This window comes from Phallusia mammillata, chromosome 1 (assembly GCF_965637545.1).
Source record: "Phallusia mammillata chromosome 1, kaPhaMamm4.hap1.1, whole genome shotgun sequence".
NCBI classification, from domain to species: domain Eukaryota; kingdom Metazoa; phylum Chordata; class Ascidiacea; order Phlebobranchia; family Ascidiidae; genus Phallusia; species Phallusia mammillata.
In genome coordinates, this window is record NC_137252.1 from 35,450,571 (window position 1) to 35,471,146 (window position 20,576).

Below are 20,576 nucleotides of genomic sequence, written 5' to 3' on the forward strand. Positions count from 1 at the left end.
GCAACAACTTTTCGCTTTTCGTATTGAGGCTGGTGATGTTATTTAAAAATAAACATTTTGAAACTTTTGCAAAAAATGCTCGATATAAATCGATCTAGCCGCAAAGCATAATTTTTTCTAAAGAAGTTTAAAGAAATACTTTTGTAAAGCCTGTCAATGATTCTGCTGGTAAATCGGTTTTAGCTGATGAAACTTCAGATATATCTGGTGCTGAGCAGTTATCAACTGGTGTGCGTTGTTTGGATCCTTCCAGTCCGAAGATTATTCGTCAAGAGTTTCTTGGATTTACACCACTAAGTGACGTAATCGCCTCAGGAATTTCAAATTCACGATTAAATCGATGCAAAGAATTCGGTTTAAATCTTGAAAAACTTTTCGGCCAGGGGTATGACGGCTGCTTTGCAATGGCTGGGGTAGAGAATAGAGTGCAATCAAAAATTCAAAGCCTTCCTCCAAAAGCAGCTTTTGTTCATGTTCCTCAAATCGCCTGAACCTAGTAGTCAACGATCTCAACACTGTTGCAACAGTTCGAAATAACGTGGGTACAATTAAGTCAATTATCACGTTCTTTCGACGAAGCCCCCCAAAAAGATCAATGGTTCCGAATATTTCTCTCTTGTCTGACACACGCTGGACTAGCAAATATAAGAGCATCAGAACATTCGCTGGTAATTTTGAAAAAAAAAGACATCCAGTTAGAAGTCCTCTCAACAACAGGAACTGGACAGCAAACTGCACATCAGTTATTTTGTTCTTCCACCTCGCCGACTTTTTTGTTTTGCCTAAGTGTCATATCATTTTACTCAGCCCTTCTTGAACCAATTGCTCAAGCTCTTCAAGCAGTTCAACTAGACCTCCGACAGGCAGACATGGGGTCGAATACACGCGTCCTGTATTCGAATACTTTACGAATACCTGCATGACTGTATTCGAATTCATGGTAATTTTTGAGAGAGAGCAATTCGAATGGTATTCGAACAAAACGAGTCAAGTATTTGTATTCATGAATTGTTGACCAAACTACAACGACAAGTAATTCGAATGCTATTCAAATAAACCAAGGCATGTATTCGTATTCATGACTTCTACGCACTTTTTAACGTTCGACAATTCGAACTGTATTCGAATAATGCGGGTCAAGTATTCGTATTCACGAATTGTTTCGTAATGTTAAGGTGGCAGCAATTCGAATTGCATTCGAAAAGAACGTATCAAGTATTAGTATTCATGAACAGTTGACCAAAAAACAACAACGTGTAATTCGAATACTATTCGAATAAACCCCAAGCGTGTATCCGCCCATGGTTATGAGTGGTACCTCAACAGCCTGATCTACAAACTGTTTTTTGTAAGGTATTCGTGTCTGAATTGACACTTTTGACCGATTGCGCGTCATTGTGTGCTGGCGGGCGGCGGCAATATGTTATGAATTGAGTGTCGTAACCGCTCGCTCATGCGCAGATAAACGTTAAGGCTTTGTGAAAACGGCATGCTTTGCAGAGTCTGATTATGGCTTTCGCGTTTAGTGTACTTTCTTATGCGCGATTATTTGTGAAGAATAGCCTTTTGAACTCTTCGACTGATACCTAGAAGCTTTCAGTCAGTTTCAAAGCCAACTGTTTCTTTATTAAAACGCAAAGGTCCACACCGAACAGTCTTCAAAATAGAATGACTTGCGCCACAAAAACAAGTCAAAAAACTGCAAGTCGCAGAACAAAACGTGCGCCTCAGGAAAGACACCGGCAGTCACAGGCCAGTTGCCATCAGCCACTTGTGCCGTAACCACGCACTACCAATTTGCGTACACACACGATGCAAACAGGCACACACACGATGTAAATAAATTTATGACAATACCCCCCAACTAAGAGAAATCTTCTAGATTTTTTTTCTTTGCGTAAACAAATTTTCACGACAACAAATCACATCACAAAAACCAAGAAGTATTAGTAAAATTAAACGAACACCAACGGATGACAACATCACATAATGTGCCCATTATTCCAGTCTGCTCATAAAATCTGCACCAACATTATCCGAACCTTTGATACATTTAAATTTTATGCGATAACTCAAAAAAAACATAGCCCATCGCATAATACGATCATTGGTAAACTTGGCGCTTTCCAAATAGATTAAAGGTTGGTGATCGGTCTGCAACACGAACTCATTGCCATACAAGCATACACCGTATTTACGTACAGCCCATATAATAGCTAAGCACTCTTTTTCGATAGTAGAATAGTTGTGCTCAGCACTACACAATTTTTTGCTGGCATAACTGACAGGAAACAATTTCCCGTCATGTTCTTGCAATAACACAGCACCAAGTCCCTTGTCCGACGCATCTGTTCGCAGCACAAACGTTTTACACATATCTGGTAGGTGCAAAATGGGCGCGTTTGTCAAGCTCGTTTTCAGTGCTTGGAAAGCTACTTCTTGTGCATCACCCCAAATTACCACGTTAGGTTGTCCTTTCTTTGTCAAGTCGGTTAATGGAGATGTAATCGCCGCATAATTCGGCATAAAATCTCGATAACACCCTGTAAGTCCAATGAACGACCTGACGTCCTTCTTTGTCAACGGGCGTTTTGCATTCTGAATTTTCCTGACGTTGTCCTTCTGAAGACCAATCACGTCCTGTTCAATGTTATGTCCGAGAAAATCAACACTGCTTGCACCAATGATACATTTTGATGGTTGGATTGTCACCTTCGCATCTTTTAGACGACGTAGCAAAATTTTCAAGGCAATAACATGTTCTTTCCATGTCTTCGTATGGATGATGATGTCATCAATATAATTCTCAAAACAGTCCATTCCAAGCAGTTATATTGTCATGTCTCGAACGAATGTAGCAGCAGAGTTCATCATACCAAACGGCATTTTAAGAAACTCGTGATTCCCTTGTGTGGTCACGAACGCCGTCTTCTCTATATCTTCCTCAGCTACCGGAACCTTTTGACAAGTCAATTTTTGTAAAAAAAACTTGTCACGTGCGAGTTTCTGAAAAACATCTGAAGCTGCTGTCATTGACTCCGGATTAAATACAGTCACTTTGTTTAACTTTCGATAAACTATTCATACTTGGTTTGTGCCATCCTTTTTAGCGACGACCACAACTGGTGAGGCGTAAGCGGAGTTTGATCTACGAATAACACCCAACCTCAGCATCTCGTCGATGTCCTTCTTCAAGCTTTCCCGCACTTTGTAGGGTACTGTACACGGCCTTGACCGAACAGGTCGATTGTCCATGAGTGTCACTCGATGTTGAACGAAATCCATGCTTCCAGGTATATCGTTAAAGACGTTAAAAGGTATATCGTTGCTATATTGTTTGACTAGTGCAACTGCCTCGTCTCTCTCAGATTCTGTGAGATTTTCACCGTTCCTTACATCCTCTACATTTTCTTCAGCTACACATGGATACAGCTCTAAGAGATCATTGTCATCATGTTCTTCTCAGGGAGAAATTGTTGAAAAACAAGCAGAAGCATCTTTCGTCACGTCGCGTGTGCGACGGTTACTTGCGATGTACTGTTTTAGTAAATTGATATGAAAGGTTTTGGTTTTTCCTCCCATATCGAGAACATAATCACTTAACCCAATTCTCTTTTGCACTACAAACGTCCCCTTCCACTGCATTAATAGCTTATTATTGTCTGTCGGCAACAACACAAGTACTTGATCATCTTCATTAAGACTACGGGGCTTAGACTTTTTGCCAAAGTGTTTCTTGTAACACGTCTGTGAATTAGACAGTTCCTCCTGTACAATCTTGATAGTTTCTTCCAAGCGCTCTTTTAAATCAAATACATATCTGTAGCTGCATCTTACATCTGGCTCTGTTGTGGTGTTTGTCCACATTTCTTTCAAAATCGCCATAGGGTCGCGAACACTTCTACCATAAAGCAACTCAAATGGCGAAAACCCAGTTGACTCTTGTGGCACTTCGCGGTATGCGAAAAGAAGAGCATTAATGTATCGATTCCACTGCCGTGGCTGGTCACAGCACAAGCGCTTGAGCATTCTTTTAAAAGTTCCGTTAAATTTCTCAACCAAGCCGTTGCACATTGGGTGACATGGTGTTGTCGCTAGATGTCCTACTTTCAGAAGTCTCTCCACCTCTTTCATACAGTCAGATATAAACTGCGTGCCCATATTACTTAGATTCTCTTCTGGAATCCCAAGGCGACTGTATGTCGACTAGGGTTTCGGCCACTGCTTCAGTTGTTATGTTCTTTAGAGGAATAGCTTCAGGATAAGGCGTTGCGTAGTCTACAAAGGTAAGAACAAAACTATGCCCATCTTCACTAGGTGGGTAAATTGGGCCAATTAAATCAACCGCAACACGCTTAAACGGTACATCCATTAATGGCATCTTTTCCAAAGGTACCCGTGAAACACTTCCTTTGTGAACAGTTCTCCGGCATATATCACAAGACCTGCAAAATCGCTTGACGTCGCCATTAATTCCTGGCCAGTAAAAACTCCAAAGAATCTTATCAAGAGTTTTTTTAGTTCCCATGTGACCACCCATTATAAACTCATGTGCTGTTTCCATTATCTTCTGGCGCAGCTTGACTGGCGCAACAAGCTGGTAAACACACTTTCCTCTGTTAACTTTTGGATATCGGAATTCTCGATATAACAACCCGTTGTCAGTTATGAAACAGGTAATTTGCTCGCCTTTGACCCGCTCTTCTTTCATGATCCACAGAGATTTGATAGAAACATCTGCCTTCTGAGCGGCTTCGAAACCTTCTTTATCCATAATGGACCATTCACCAAGATTTTGAACCTCCAAAGGACTTCGTTTTTTTAAAAAAAGATTGTGCTCGCGTCTTAACAGCGCAACCCACCTTCCACATTTGATATAGATTGTCAGGACTTCTGGCGCCTGGAACATTTTCAATAATTAAATCGTGCAAGGTATTTGGCAAACACAGCGCATCTACTTCTCCTTTGAAGTAAGGCGAATCCACAGATATTCTTGCCACTTCCTCTTCGATTGTCCTCGAATCTAAAAGCGTAACGATGCGTGATTCCTCTTTAAGCTTGGGGCAAAACTTTCCCTGTGTCCGTACTCCATGCAATTAAAACATTGCGCGTTTGTGTCAAAGTTCAACTGGCCATCGTTCGGCAGCAAATATTTATTGCAGTTACCAGCCAAGCTCTTGTTATGCGCGAAAAAAACTGATCTGCCACAGTAGCCAACGCGTCTAATTGCAAATAGTTATGTAAACGAACTAGGAACTGTGTCGAATTTTCGACTGACTTTGGTTAAGCACCACGGAATTTAGACCTGTAACCGTCCTCGGTTAGACCGTATCTGTCTAAAAGTGCTTTCTTGAGAACATCGTAGTTGACTGCGTCAGCATCAGATAATCTCGAATAAACTTCCAGCGCTCTACCTGTAAGAAGCGCACTGAGAGAGGTTGCCCAGTCGTTCCTGTCCCATTTGTTACTAGAAGCAAATCTTTCGTACCTGAGAATGTAACTATCGAGCTCATCTTGACCGTCCACAAACGGTGGCAGCTTCGGCACCTTTGCATGACTTGTTGTTGCGCCCACCTTAGCAGACTTTACCTCCGCAAGTTGTAAATCCATTTTCTTAAGCTCCATTCTGTGTTCTCGCTCAATTTTTGTCTCGGCCATTCGCCGTTCTTCAAGCTTGCGTGTTTCATTAATTTTAATCTCTTCGAGTCTTCTTGCTTCACGTTCGTTTTCAGGCCGCTCTTTGCGTTCGTCCCGATCACGTAACTGCTGGTCATTGACCCACTTGACCAATGCTTCCCCTGAAAGTCCCATTGCCTTTCCAGTTTCACTCAAAGCTTGAACTCTTGACATTCTTCGTTTGTCGGTATAGAAAAGATTCGTAGTAAGGTTATCCCGGACGAGCCCCCAGATGTCGCGTTTAGTGTACTTTGTTATGCGCGATTATTTGTAAAGAACAACCTTTTAAACTCTTCGACTGATACCTAGAAGCTGTTAGTCAGTTTCAAAGCCAACTGTTTCTTTATTAAAACAGAGCACAGGTCCACACCGTACCGTCTTCAAAATAGAATGACTTGCGCCACAAAAACAAGTCAAAAAACTGCAAGGCGCAGAACAAAACGTGCGCCTCAGGAAAGACACCGGCAGTCACAGGCCAGTTGCCATCAGGCACTTGTGCCGTAACCACGCACTACCAATTTACACACAACAATGTAAATAAATTTGTGACAAAGACCAACTTGGCAACATATTTACTAATTCTAAATTTGTTGGCAATTTTTAAACCAAACCCAATAAGGTATGAAAGTAGGGAAGTTTTCATACTTTTTTCCGCGATTTTAAACCAAACCCAATAAGGTATGAAAGTAGGGAAGTTTTCATACTATTATTAAGGTAGTTTGCATTTCCATTTCAAATACATCGTGTGCAGAACCTCACATAAATATGTCTCGTTCGTTTAAGCCAACAACGAGTGACATTGAGCAGAAAGGCTCCGTATTTGAAACAAGAGCTTTTATTTTATACTGCAGTTACAAACATCATTAAAAGTTAACAAAACACGATTGCCAAAGCTGTACGTACCTATCCAGGTGTACAAAAGGTGCTTTAGCATTTGTTAAAAGTTTGCCTTTGCAACCAAAGCAAGTACGCAACCATCTAATAAAAACAAAATATTTTGATGTCGTTTCGTTTCCAATTCTGAAGCATAATTTGTTGTGTGATTTTTCTTGTTTTCAATGACCAATATCCAATATAGGGCGGTTGAATGGCAACGAATTCAGAGGCGACACTCAGTTGCAGTCGCACAACTGTTAATAGCAAAACTCACATAATTAGGGGGCCCAGGGCCCCCCAGGTGGGCAACGAGCTGTGTTCCGGGGCCACAGGTATAAATCCAACTTTATTTCCCAATTTAATCGACTATTTCACATTCTACATGTCTATATTGAGGGTTTTCACGTATATAAAGCCGAAATTATTACCGAATTCCAACATGAGATTTCCATTTACATTTTTAAGGGGGGCACAGGTCCTACAAGGTTACTTGTAGGGGGCCAAAAGGCCCAAAACTTACTTTTTGCGGGCTACGGCCCACGAAAGGTTGAGAACCACTGGTCTAAGGCGTAGCATACGGTCACAACTGACTCGGTTGATTCGGTCGATGTTGCAAACTTTTTAAATATTTGATTTCGGTTTGAACTTAATCTCGATGCTTTGGTGCGTGATTAGTTTAATACTAAGGTGACATACTAATTTTTTAGAGACGGTGGGTAGTTAATTTTTGCGTTTTCCTTTGTACAATTCCTCACGTCTGAGATGCTTACAGTTTGAATCATAACAATCATTTTTGTTACGTCAAGCAATTAAGGTGTTGCTTGTTTTACACACACGTACACAAGCAAGCAGACAAGGTTACCTCATTTCTATCTGACAATATGTTACTTACACAACGGTATTGTGTCGCCGTTTTTTTCTCCGAAAAGAGTTGCTTAATAACAATAAATAACTATCCACCGTATCAACTAGTATTTAATGGCTTAAATTACCTTCAAATCACCTAAAACTGCTTTCCCCCTTTCTGTCGCTTAGTACAACTTAATTTGACCACTTAAACAGACGCTACGGTTTAGCTGTGTCGATGGCATCGTACTCATACTATTCAGTACACAGCATATTATACACTCAACAGCACATATTCGGTTATTCCGTACCTAAGCTTACATGTTAACAAAACTATCTCAGAGCCACGAACAGCTTATCGCTAACGAAAACGTCCCACACTTAACCTACTGTTAAATCTCCTGAAAAAATCCTATGTTCCGTCTCGTTGGTTTGAGCGAAAAAAAGCCAGGAGTGACGTCACGCTGCAGGCAAATCCTTCTATATTAAGGCGAGCGTTTGGGTGACGCAGACTGCGCTTACATGCATAACTGGAAGTCAAATAAACACCATTGCTGAGGCTTAGCGTCGCTGCCCAACGTGTTTCATGATCTACAACGGCTAAAGCATCCGTTATCAGTTTCCTTCTTTAACCAACTATCTACAACAAACTATACGGCAAATTTTCCTTTTATAACAAACTATCAAAGGCAAAACGTGACAATTTTGTTTTGGTGTTCTGTAAAAAATTTCCGTATAATATTTAGTTTCAAGAGACAAGTTTCCAATTTAAAACCTAAATTGTGTAAATCTACTTAAAAGTTTATCTGTTACAGAGTTGCAGGTCGGGTCGGGTTCTGGCTTAGGTTTCTTTGCAAAATAAACAGGCCCTTTTCGGGCCTGACTTTACACTCTGTGTCCATATTTTTTGAATAAATTTAACTAGCTAAGTAGCCATTTGCTAGACCTGACCTAATGTCAAACAGCCCTAAAACGCCTTGTTTAAGACCAATTGTCTGTTATTGTCCACTGTGTTTGTTGTCTTGGTCTTTCCTGGTGCTTCAATGGGCCGGGTTTAGGGTTGTGCTTTCGGGGTTCTGGCCGGATCCGGCTTCAACTTCAGGCCCGTTTACAACTCTGATCTGTTACACCTCGCTGCGTTTTCAGATGCGCTCAGACACCGTGAAAATGTGGCACTGTTTTTTTATTCTTAGAAAGCGAAAATTTTAACCATAGGCTTTTCGTGTCTCCTTTGCAGTGATTATGTTTGGAATTTTTTTCACATGTCGCAGTAATAAATACTTAATGAGCCTTTCATTAGGCTTTGCATCAGTTGACATGTAACTGTTTTAATACCGCTTTATTTTTCATAAACATGATGCAGAATGATTAATTATATGCTACATAAAATTATGTTCAGTTTTAATCCCATTACTTCTCATTGTCTTCAAAGAAACACTAAGGACTCTGTAAAAGGATGTATTTGCAGTTTTCTATTTAAATACTTGTCATAAATTTGTATATTTGTTTTTAGGAGTGAACCATTGAACAAACCAATGATGTGCAATTAAACGGTAAAACACCATCACTGAGTAATTGTTTCATGTCGTTCACAATACAATGCACTTTAAAAGTTAAAAATGCCAAAATTATCTTAGCGCACCGAACAGCTTATCTGGCCGGATCCGGTCTGCGAAGTCATTTCATCCGGCCTGCGACCACATTTTTTAATTAGCTAAATCGTTTGGATATCTTTGTAATATTTAAAAATGAATCTACTTCTTACAAAAGTGTTCAAGTCGCAATATGTAGAAATAAAATGACCTAGTTTCATAGGATTACAACGCCCAGATTTGATCCAAAGCCGTTTTGTTACGTCACAAACAAAATTAAAAGCGTCAATTGTGCCCAAATAGTTGCCTTGTTTTGTTATTTGTGTCATAATCTACAAGCATTGCTGGTAAAATAAACCCAACTATACAGTTATACAGTTGCATTACCAGTTTTTAAATGGGATTGTAGATAGACTGTCTCCTGGCGCCCCTAAAAATCACTTTGATGGCTAAGTTTGGAAAGACGGCGCTAGGGCATGTAAACTATGCGGCCCGCGAGAATCATTATTAAACTTATCCGGCCCGCAGTGAAAAAAGTTTGGTGACCCCTGGTTTAAGCGAAAAAAAAAAAGAAATCCAGGAGAGACCTCACGCTCTAGGCCAGGGGTCGCCAACCCGCGGCTCCGGAGCCGCATGCGGCTCTTTGATCCGTCTGATGCGGCTCAGTTTTTGAATTTACTAAATGTTGTACATTTGAATAAAAATTATGTGGCGATTATTCCCAACACAAAAGTCGAACACGAAAATTGAAGCGCAGTAGCATGACTGTGCTCGCTTGTTGTAGTTACCTGCAAACCCGCCTCTATACCATCAAAGGTGAAGTCTGAAAGTGGCAAACTGGCGGCTCACAGGTTAACACGCATTATGAGACAATACTGTTTTTGTTTGCAGTGTGTGTGCGCGGGTAACAATAACTGTTTGTTAATTGTTATGCAACAAACGCGTAAACAAAGGAATAAAAATCTGCAAAAACAGATTATGCAACGCTACGTAAAGTTGTTTTCTCTGCTGCGGAGACTATAGTATATCAGTGTGTCTAATATGCAATGAAACACTAGCTAACAACAAAAAGCCGAATGTCAAAGGACTAAAAACGTTTTGCATTTTATTTCAAATTTTAAAACGGCTTTGTGGCTCCCAGTGTTTATTTTACTACTTGAAACAGGTCCGAGTGGCTCTTTGAGTAGTAAAGGTTGGCGACCCCTGCTCTAGGCAAAGACTGCTAAATTAAGGCGAGCGCTTGGGTGACGCATACTGCTGTTGCATGCATCACTGGAAGTCAAACAAACACCATTGTTGAGGTTCAGCGTACCTGTCCAAGCTGTTTTATAATCTACAAAATTCTGTTTACTAGGCTTGTAATGCTCTTTCCAGTCCCACTAAATCTGTTTAGAACAGTTTGAAAATCAAAATATTTAGCAAAAGAACAAATGCATGTACTAGCGGCCGTGACGTAAAAAAACTTTGATTTTACATTTTGGATTACAAGAGTTTTCATCTCAATCTTCGAAACAAGCTTGAAATTAAATTGGCTATCAGTCAGAAAGAGTTTACGACGCGGCCGTCAATGCAAAAAGGTTGTGTACGCCTGTGTTAGGCCCAGGAAATTCAGCACACAAAAGTGTATAAACGTAAGAAGTTAATTTAATGGCTAGCTTGTCGCTGCATTCTTTCCGCAATTTTGATATAATGTGATCTTGACTTGTTCTTAAAAGCCCCCCTTATTAAAATATCCCTCCATATTAAATAATTTTTATTTATTTGGGTGATATCAAAAAGAACGAAAAATCTTTATCCGTGCCTATAGATATTAATGACATTTTTCGCAATCCTTTACTCCAGGAAAATTAAAAGCAAAATCTCTCCAGGTATGTGCTTATTGCTTCATAATTCACATTACTGACGCAACAGTCCCAAACTGATGGTGACGGGACGAGTACCCGGTACTTGGTATGGAACGATTTTAGTGGTATTGATACTCGGTGTCGACATAGTTTTTCTCAGTTTTCGATACCAACGTTCGATACCCAAGGCCGGTTTACTCCATAAGAAAACAGGCAACTTTTTGCCAATAGTTGCTTCGAACAGCACAAAATCGGGAAAAAGTTCCGCCAGGTTACCTATATTTTTTTCGCTATCATGTGGGGAATACATTTTTCTGCTAGCGCCTGAACCCTTGCCACGGCACATAAATTAGCCAGTGATACACAACTAAGTACCACACGATTTTTAAGTACTCGGTATCGAAAGTACATACATGTGGTACTCGGTATCGGTACTCGCTTCAAAACCTGGTATCGTCCCATCACTAGAAACTGACACACTAATATTCACAACAAGCAGGTCAGTCTTACATAATTCAGGATGCAATGCCGACCTGCATTTCATAAAAACGCAATAGTGACCTTTAGTAACACTGATCTCAGCTGTATTCCCTTCGTATAGCTTTCTTCAGTTGTATACCCTAATTTTGATGCGGTATACACTTGGGTATACAGTATACCCGGTTGAAGAGCACTGATTTAATGCAAAATAATCCACTTGGCAGATCCAGGCCTGGTTTCCAGATCTGCCACTTTACAATGCAAAAGTCAACAGTTGGTGAAAATAATTTAAAGCTTAAAACATCTGACTGAAATTACATGAAGCTAAAATTGAAAACAACACAAATTAACTGATAGGAAACCTACTTACGAAAATCTGCTTGATGCAAATAAGTATGCCAAGCTTTTATTTTCGTACGCATTGCGTAAGAAACCGCAACTTTGCGATCAACTTAAAAAAGAGGAACTAACTGAAACAAATAAAGGCTTCACAACAGAAAATTTCCTGTGAATCCCCTAACGGTAAGAAACCTTTAGACACGGGGCACTGAACACCCTGATACCAAAGTTTTATATATACTTTGCCTGATACCAGTGCTCGATGATTAGGTGCGTGATTAGTTTAATACTGCGGTGACATATTAATTATTTTTTAAAGACGGGGTAGTTTTGCGTTTTCCTTCGTACAATTCCTCACGACTGAGAAGCTTAAAGATTGAATCATAACAATCGCTTTTGTCATCGTCAACTTTGTGTTGCGTATTTCAATTTCCATACACGTACACAAGCAAGCAGACAAGGTTACCTTATTGCTATCTGATAGTATGTTACTCACACAACGGCATTATGTTGCCGTTGTTCCTCCGAAAGGGGTTACTCAATAACAACTAATAATTATCCACCGCATTAACTAGTATTAAATGGCAACAAATTCAGTGGCGACATCTTGTGGCATTCGCACAACCGTTCACAACAAAGCTCACGTGATTACGTCAAAGGGGTAGCGTACGGGTTTGAGTGACGTCACAAATGAATCAAATTACAAACTTCTTAACATTCGGTTTCGGTTCCCAACCAATTTTGATACTTTGGTGCACGACTTGTTTTAAAACTGATTAGGGGTGACCATACAGGCATTTTTGAGAGTCAGAGGAGTAGTTAATCTTTGCGTTTTCTGTTGCTCAATTGCTCATGGATGAGTTGGTTATAGTTTAAATCAGCGCTTCCCAACCGGTGGGCCGCGGCCCACTGGTGGTCCGCGACGTTCTTTTTGGTGGGCCGCGAAGTTTTTCAAACTACTACCATACCAATATGGAGGTTAAAAAAAGTTACACAGTTTGTGTGAACGTACTTTCAAATTTACCCATTTTTCTGAAAAACATGATACTATAGTATACTCACTATGAAAGTCCCATGGCGCATAAGACTCACGTTAAACAAAGCTTTATTACACAAAAAAACTGCGATTGTTACGTCACAACAGTATTTGTACTAGTTGCAAAATCTTTATGCTGGAACTCTTTTTGTTAGGTTTATTTGGTCTTTGCGTAGCTATAAAATGCATAGTTTTTTTCATGATGGTTTTCTCGCAATATTATACGGTGGTCCGCCAAAAAAAACAAAATTTCTAAGTGGGCCGCGAGCTGAAAAAGGTTGGGAAGCACTGGTTTAAATCATCTTACAATTACATGAAGCAGAGATTGGATGTAAACAAGATCTGTGACAATTTTCATCACCTAAACCTGCCCACTTTCTGCCACTTTAGTACAACGAAATTTCACAACTTAAACAGAGGCTGCGGTTGTGCTGTATCGATTACATTGCACTCATGTTATTTAGTATACAGCATATTATACACATAACAGAACACTTTTGGTTATTCCGTACCTGAGCTTACTTTTCTATCTCGGAGCTTTTTCACAAAACTATCTCTGCGCCACGAACAGCTTATCTGTAACGAAAACGTTCCACACATTGTTAAATCACGTGAAATAATCCCAAGTTCCGCCTCGTTGGTTTGAGCGAAAAACAGCCAAATCCAGGAGTGACGTCACGCTTCAGGCAAAGCTCTTATATTAAGGCAAGCGCTTGGGTGACGCAGACTGCGGTTATCACTGGAAGTCAAAAAACACCTTTGCCGAGGCTTAACGAACCTGCCCAAGCTGTTTCATGATCTACAAAGGCTAAAGCATCCGTTCTTATTTTCCTTCTATAACAAACTATAAGGCAAATTTTCCTTTATAACCAATTATAAAACAAAATGAAATATTTTTGTTTCGTTGTTTTGTAAAAACATTCGATTTTAAACGTTTAACACAAAACGACCAAATAGTGTAAATGTATTTAAAAGTTTATCTGTTACAAAGTTGCAGGTCGGGCCGGGTTCTGGCTTAGGTTTCTTTCCAGAAAACGGGCCTTTTTTGCCTGACTTTACACTCTGTGTCCATATTTTTTGAATAAATTTAACTAGCTAAGTATAGCCATTTGCTGGACCTGACCTAATGTCAAAAAGCCCTAAAACGCCTTGTTAAAGACCAATTGTTTGTTAGTGTCTACTGTGTTTGTTGTCTTGGTCTTTCCTGGTGCTTCAATGAGCCGAGTTTAGGGCTTGTGCTTTCCGGGTTCGGGCCGGATCCGGCTTCAACTTCAGGCCCGTTTACAACTCTGATCTGTTACACCTCGCTGCGTTTTCAGATGCGCTCAGACACCGTGAAAACGTGGCACTATTTTTTATTCTTAGAAACCGAAAATTTTAACCATTGGCTTTTCGTGTCTCATTTGCAGTGATTATGTTTGGAATTTTTTTCACATGTCGCAGTAATAAATACTTAATGAGCGTTTCATTAGGCTTTGCATCAGTTGACATATAAATGTTTCGAATACCGGTTTATTTTTAATAAGAAATAAAAAAGATCGAAACGAAAAAAACAATTTCTACCGGCATTACGCATTCGAAACGCCGCGCGCGAACCCGCGCCGCGCACGAGACGCGCCGCTCATCCGATACGCAATCGAGCGCGACGCGCGTTCGCTCATCCAGCGATTTACCACAGCTGGTAGACGACGCGTTTTTCGCACATCCATAGAAACTCCACAGCAACAAAAAATGTTATAATAAGTTTTATCGGGGCGCTGTGCTGGTCACAAAGGAACCTGCGCAAGTCTTTAAAAACGACACTTCCTTTGGAATTCCACGTAAAACACATTTCGCCTTACGTCACATTTCGCCTTCTAGAGCAAGATATTTTTAATATGTTAAACGTGGTAGCGAAAGCAACTTCTAGTTATCCTGATTTCACCGTAATTGTCCACGTAACAACACTTTTATCAAGAACGATACAATCGCTGCAGTAATTCACGTAAACAATGACCTTTTGCGTTCTGTTAAAACGATTTTACGCCATAACGATCTGAAAGGTGACATCGGCATAATTATATCGGAACGCTCGGTACTTAATTCTTTTACCTTGGACCTGAACCGCTATATAAGTCACACACATTCATAAAAACAGACCAGAGACTGCGATGGGTGACCTTATCACTCTTGTTTGTCGAACGTCTGTTGTGATCTGTCCGTGTTGTCGTCCGCTAGGTGACACGCCAGAGGCATTTTAAGACAAAACACGAACTCTGTGCTGAAGGGTAGTAAAAAAAACTTTGGTAGTTCAAGGTCCTAAAAAAACGCCAGAAAGCTTGTGTACAAGTAACTCTTCGTATTATGGACGTTTTAACTATTACTATTGCCGTCATCAGTGCAACACATCACATATGCTTGAAGCAATGCGCTTTAAACGTGTTTTTTAGTATTTTTATTCGGTTTAGTTGCCACACTTTGAAAGGGAAAGAAGTTTAGAAATAAAACGAAACTGATAATTTCATGACGGGGTCAGTAAAAGGTCAAACATTGACCAATAGGTCATTCACCCGTAGGAAAGGGACAACCGGCAAAACGTTCTAATAGAGTCTATTATAGAGTTCTATTAAGTACACTATTTGATTTTCTGTGTACAACAACATACCTTGTGTAAAAGTTTCAGATCGAGTTTCAGATCGATGTCAGATCAAGTTGGACAAACTTAACGAAATAAAAGAAACAAATCAAGTAAAATCAAAATATATCCTATTCAGGGAAGGGGGGCAATGAAAACAAACAGAAACAATGCTTACCCTTTGTTTCCTCGACAGGGGCGGTTTTCCTGAGGAGTTGTTGTAATCTAAACAAGAAAAATCTGTGTTTAATTTATTAGATGTGCAAAACATATTTATGCGTCAACTGACCTAATTGTCGATAATAATAGCCTTTCCTATATATGGCCATTAATATAAATAATTGATAGGTGCATAGTTTGCACCAAAGTTCAGATGGGCCCCCATACATCCATACTTGTTATACATGCACAAAATTGTGGCTTTTTACACACTGGAATCTTTTACAAAAAGTCAATGACAAATTTAAATTAATAAAAAACAAACATAACAGCTCCTATTTAATATCTGCATTCCAACTACAACTGTGGCTGTACTATTTATATCCAAAAGCTCTAAAACTAGAAGGGCGGCTTAGCACATTTTGCCATTGCAAATACACTATGACCTATTTTAAAACGTTTATATGTTCCCTATGCTTATGTTCCCCATGCTTATTTTGTACTAAGGCCCATATTATAACATTTTTGACAACCCTGGTTTGTTTCTGCAGGCAAAAACTTATGGGTTTGCACACATACAAAGTTCAAAGCAATGCATTTTAAGAGATAACCATGAGGAATGTTGGTGTGGTTAGGTTAAACATATTTGAAATATCCTGAAACTGTCCTGAAATTCATGGCAATAATCATGCTTAAAAACAAACTCGTGAAACTACCGATTTTCTTAAACATTTCAAATAAATATTTAACGAATGCAAATTTTCGAACTCAACCATTCCAACTGCATGGACTGTTACGCTTGACTAAGTTCTCTTGACGTCTCGACCAATCAGCGTTCGATAAACACGCGGCATGAATTCGTTTCTTGACTTGGAAGTCATTTTGTTTGTGAAGCTGAAGTGGAAGGCTGGCAAAGTTACAAGGTAAAATATGTGCTGTTATTCATGTCGTTTGGTCTTGTCTGTGTGCAATTATTTGTCTGAAATTTCCTTTTAGAAATATGCAAAGTAAATGTAAAACATTTGTAAAGACTGCGGTTAATATGTGGATGTGTTAACTTGATAATTATTGGGGAACTGAAATGATTATTATTTGTGTTGATATAAGAGCGTTCGATGTTTCAAATAACTGAACTATTGTTTTATTTACAGATTATGCTGCATGTAACGGCCAGTTGAACACCTGGAAATTTGCTGTGCTTTCTAATCAAGGTGAGATTTTATCTGATATATTTTTTTTCACTTAACATCGTAACAAATCATCACGCAGTTTTTATTGACAACTTACTCTACTTATCTCACTCATCCCCCATCAAATTAATGTTTGATTATTAAAAAGCAACTTAATCCTAACTTCATTTAGTTTCTAGTCAGAACATCGCGTCTTTGTGACGTAACAAGCGGCGCTTTTTAATCGGCGCTGATTGTAGAATTCTTGCCCCGAGTTAACAAGCCTGCGTTTCTGTCTGCAAATATTGCAACTAGCTGTAATGAATGATTATAATCATAGTGCTTGTGATTTTTGTGGTGTTTTGAAACATATGCTTTAAGTGTATTTTTAATTACAGAATGACCAGCCTGCATCGACACTTCATCAACCTTCTTCGTCCTTCAACCAACCAACATTCCTCAACTTCTAATATTTATTTGTATGTAAACATAGGAGTCTGTCGTGCGTCAACCGGGATGGCGGAATCGTTTAGGCCTTTAACTTAGGCTAACTGGCGCTAGGGTGAGTGACTTATTCTTTGTCGAGGTTGACCCGTAAAGGTAGTCTTCCTCGGTCAAAGAAGGGTCCAAGTCTATAGGAGTGCTACTATGTCAGCAAGTTGGCGCTAGGGATAGAACTAGAGTAGCACTCGTTAACTAAGGATAGGTTATAGTTAACATAGGTGGGGTGCGTTTGGGATTAGCGCGCCACGTAGGGATTTAGCTTAGATCGATTTCTAGATAGGCGTGGCGCGTTGCTAAATGGCTTTAGCTAAAATAAGGTGCGCATAGAAACACGGCCCGGGCATGGCCTCCACCGCATTGCATTGGCCGCGGTGTAGACGGGACCGAGTACCGGACACCGCTATTTCCAATGAACGCCCAGGCTCGTGGGCATGAGGAGAACGGCTTTGCATTTTGCCAGAAAAGTCCCGTGATCCACCCTGGTAGGGCGCAAACTGTTGTTAATTTTTTTCCCCCAGCCCAGCAGTTGCGTAACTCATTTGGGTCCTTGCGGGGGGGACTCGGAGGGCAAGGGGCAGTGGCACAATGTTGTGTTATACGTTGTAAACGTCACTGTTCCTTTTAAAAAAATTTGCGCCTGTCCTAACTGTAAAATTAGGGATGTTGTGGATTTCGGGTGTTGACCAGCTTTTATATCCAATACTTGTACATCCGGGTCTCTTTCTACTTCCATATGAAGAGGCTGAGACTTGGCTGTCAAGTTTTGAGATGTTAAACCACATGCTAATTGGAATTATAAACATTCTAATATTTAAAACGGGCAAAATTGAGCCCTTTATTATCATTTTTTGAAGCAGTGTTTGGTAATTTGAAAGTTGGAACTTTGGTAAAAGTTAAACTTAAATTTGAAAACATCCCTTTGCTGGTCACGCCTTTTTATATTTTCGTGGATTTAGAATAACTTACTTATTTCGATTCCGCGGTCCTGGTTGACTCGGCTTCCATTCATTACCTGGCGTTTGTTCCGTAGCGAACTTGGTCGGTGTAAGTTTGGATTGTTGAAAAACACGGCAGACTCACTTTCTACTTTTCCTAGGCTAACTTGCGACGGTTGACAGTGGAGACAGTTAGTTGAGGAAAGTCTTATTATGGTGTACTCTAACGTCGCACGCGCAGGGACGTTGGCGGTTCCGCTTCTCTGCGTTTGTCTTTTTATATTTTTGTGTTAATTACCGAAGCAGACGCACAACCAATCAGCGATCGACTCGTGTACCAGATGAGCGAAGATTCCTTAACTGTATAACATTTAATTGCGTCATAAATAACCAAAATGATTTTAAACAAGTTTTAACAATTAATCCCGCATTTAAAATTGTCCATCGCATTTAAACTGAAAATAATAATAAATTTCAACGGAAAACAGATAAAGAACAACTCAGATGAAACTATAATTGGGATGTGACCCACAGTGTACCTGTATCGATTGCGTTATGTTGTTTTGACGTTTTCCCTCTTTCAAAACAAAAACCCATTCTTTTGTAACTTTTCTATCCTTTTATTTCTGTAATTATTAGTTAGACCAGTTCTTGGGGGGTGTTGTGCCTTTTACATCAGCCTGTCAGGTCGTTGGTTTACTGTTTATTGTTGAATCGTTCGCTTCTATTGCGGTTCGCCAACGTCAGTTTTGCAGCAATTATTAGTTTGAGGTTTAGTATTTGAAATATTCTGCACCTGGACGAAAACAAGAAATCTGCACAAAGTCTTGTTTCAAAAGTACGTATTCTTGTTGCGAATTGTTTAAATATGACTTCACTAACTTTGTTATGTTTTGCAGATTCAATTGTTTTGGAATCAATCCATTGTTTTGGAATCAATCCGTTGTTTGTTTTGGAATCAATCCATTGTTTGTTTTGGAATCAATCCATTGTTAAACCCGCTTTTTCAGATCTTAAACCCGCTTTTGCAGGTCTTAACCCCGCTTTTTCAGGTTCTAACCCCGCTTTTTCAGGTTCTAACCCCGCTTTTTCAGGTTCTAACCCCGCTTTTTCAGGTTTTAACCCCGCTTTTTCAGGTTTTAACCCCGCTTTTTCACGTTTTAACCCCGCTTTTTCAGGTTTTAACCCCGCTTTTTCAGGTTTTAACCCCGCTTTTTCAGGTTCTAACCCCGCTTTTTCAGGTTCTAACCCCGCTTTTTCAGGTTCTAACCCCGCTTTTTCAGGTTTTAACCCCGCTTTTTCAGGTTTTAACCCCGCTTTTTCAGGTTTTAACCCCGCTTTTTCAGGTTTTAACCCTGCTTTTTCAGGTTTTAACCCCGCTTTTTCAGGTTCTAACCCCGCTTTTTCAGGTTCTAACCCCGCTTTTTCAGGTTCTAACCCCGCTTTTTCAGGTTTTAACCCCGCTTTTTCAGGTCTAAATTATCTTAAGCCATTTTTAAATCTTGTTTTTGTTTTTCAGATCAGTCTCTTTACCTCGTTTCGGTTGTGGTTCTGCGCCAAACGAGGGTTTCTCTACTGTCTTAGAGAAAACCATTGCGGTGGTTGGTACCTTGACGTGGTGCAATGGCTTTCAAACGAAACCCAACCTGCAGAACCACTGAAAAATAAATAAATTTGGATAAAACAAAGTATTGTGTGAAACGTTTGTCAGAATTTGTTCTCAGTGTCACAAACATTAGTTTCTGGTAATAAACTTGCAATGTAGCGTAGAAACGACAGCAACCAACCGTTTAAAAATGTGCGTAATATGTTAAATCAACTCGTGGTAACAACAGTTTTTTTTGTGATTTACTGAAAATATAACGTTGTTATTACAACCCCTCCCGACCCTAATAGTCTAAAAAGTTCTTAGTCAGTGGATAATCAAATTGCCTTAATACTGCTGAGCAAGCCGGCTAAAAAAATACAAAACTTTCGACCTGCCAATATCCGGGAGGTGGCGCAACAGAGCATAGGCTTTTGCAATAATTGCTAAGTCGGCAATTTCTTGAGTCAGCAATTACTTCGTTTTTAAACGCCTGTGCTCTGTTGCGTCACTTACCGGAAAATGTAAGAGAGAAACTTAGGACATTGAGACATATCCACTTACCGCTAGCTTGCGCTAGTGCTGTTCGAGTGTTGATGCTTGAAATCTACAAACATAAATTATAGTCTTCCTTCTTCGAAAAGCGTGATGCAGGCTTTTTTATTGTAATTATATCATTGCATGATTTAGAATTAGATTACCATCCTTATTTTAATCTTACTTCTTACCAGCAGCAGTCTCACTCATTATTTTAAAGTTTCAAGACAATTATCTGAATAACTCTGATTTCCAAAAGATATTTACTAAAAATAAAACGCATCCTAAATAAAAAATGCAAAAGAATATGTTTCCGAATGTTTATTTATTGTGATACAATTCCTATTGTGACATCATAACCGCCAAGCGTATGTTTATTCTACG

General features: G+C 39.7%; 1 protein-coding gene, 1 long non-coding RNA gene and 1 pseudogene across 3 annotated transcripts in view; 2 read left to right on the plus strand and 1 right to left on the minus strand.

Moving 5' to 3' along the window:
- Positions 1-20,576, plus strand: part of LOC145213619 (intelectin-1-like) — a 239,640-nt gene that overhangs the window by 205,215 nt on the left and 13,849 nt on the right. The window lies entirely within an intron of this gene.
- On the minus strand, positions 3,086-4,711 carry LOC145207633 (uncharacterized; annotated as a pseudogene).
- LOC145213659 (uncharacterized) lies at positions 16,323-18,533 on the plus strand. 2 transcript variants are annotated; one of them, XR_013856870.1, is made up of 4 exons: positions 16,323-16,385; positions 16,614-16,673; positions 17,030-17,193; positions 18,232-18,533. It is a non-coding gene; the product is annotated as an uncharacterized LOC145213659 (long non-coding RNA). The 2 variants fall into 2 exon arrangements; XR_013856869.1 differs by lacking the exon at positions 18,232-18,533 and having other exon boundaries at positions 17,030-17,434.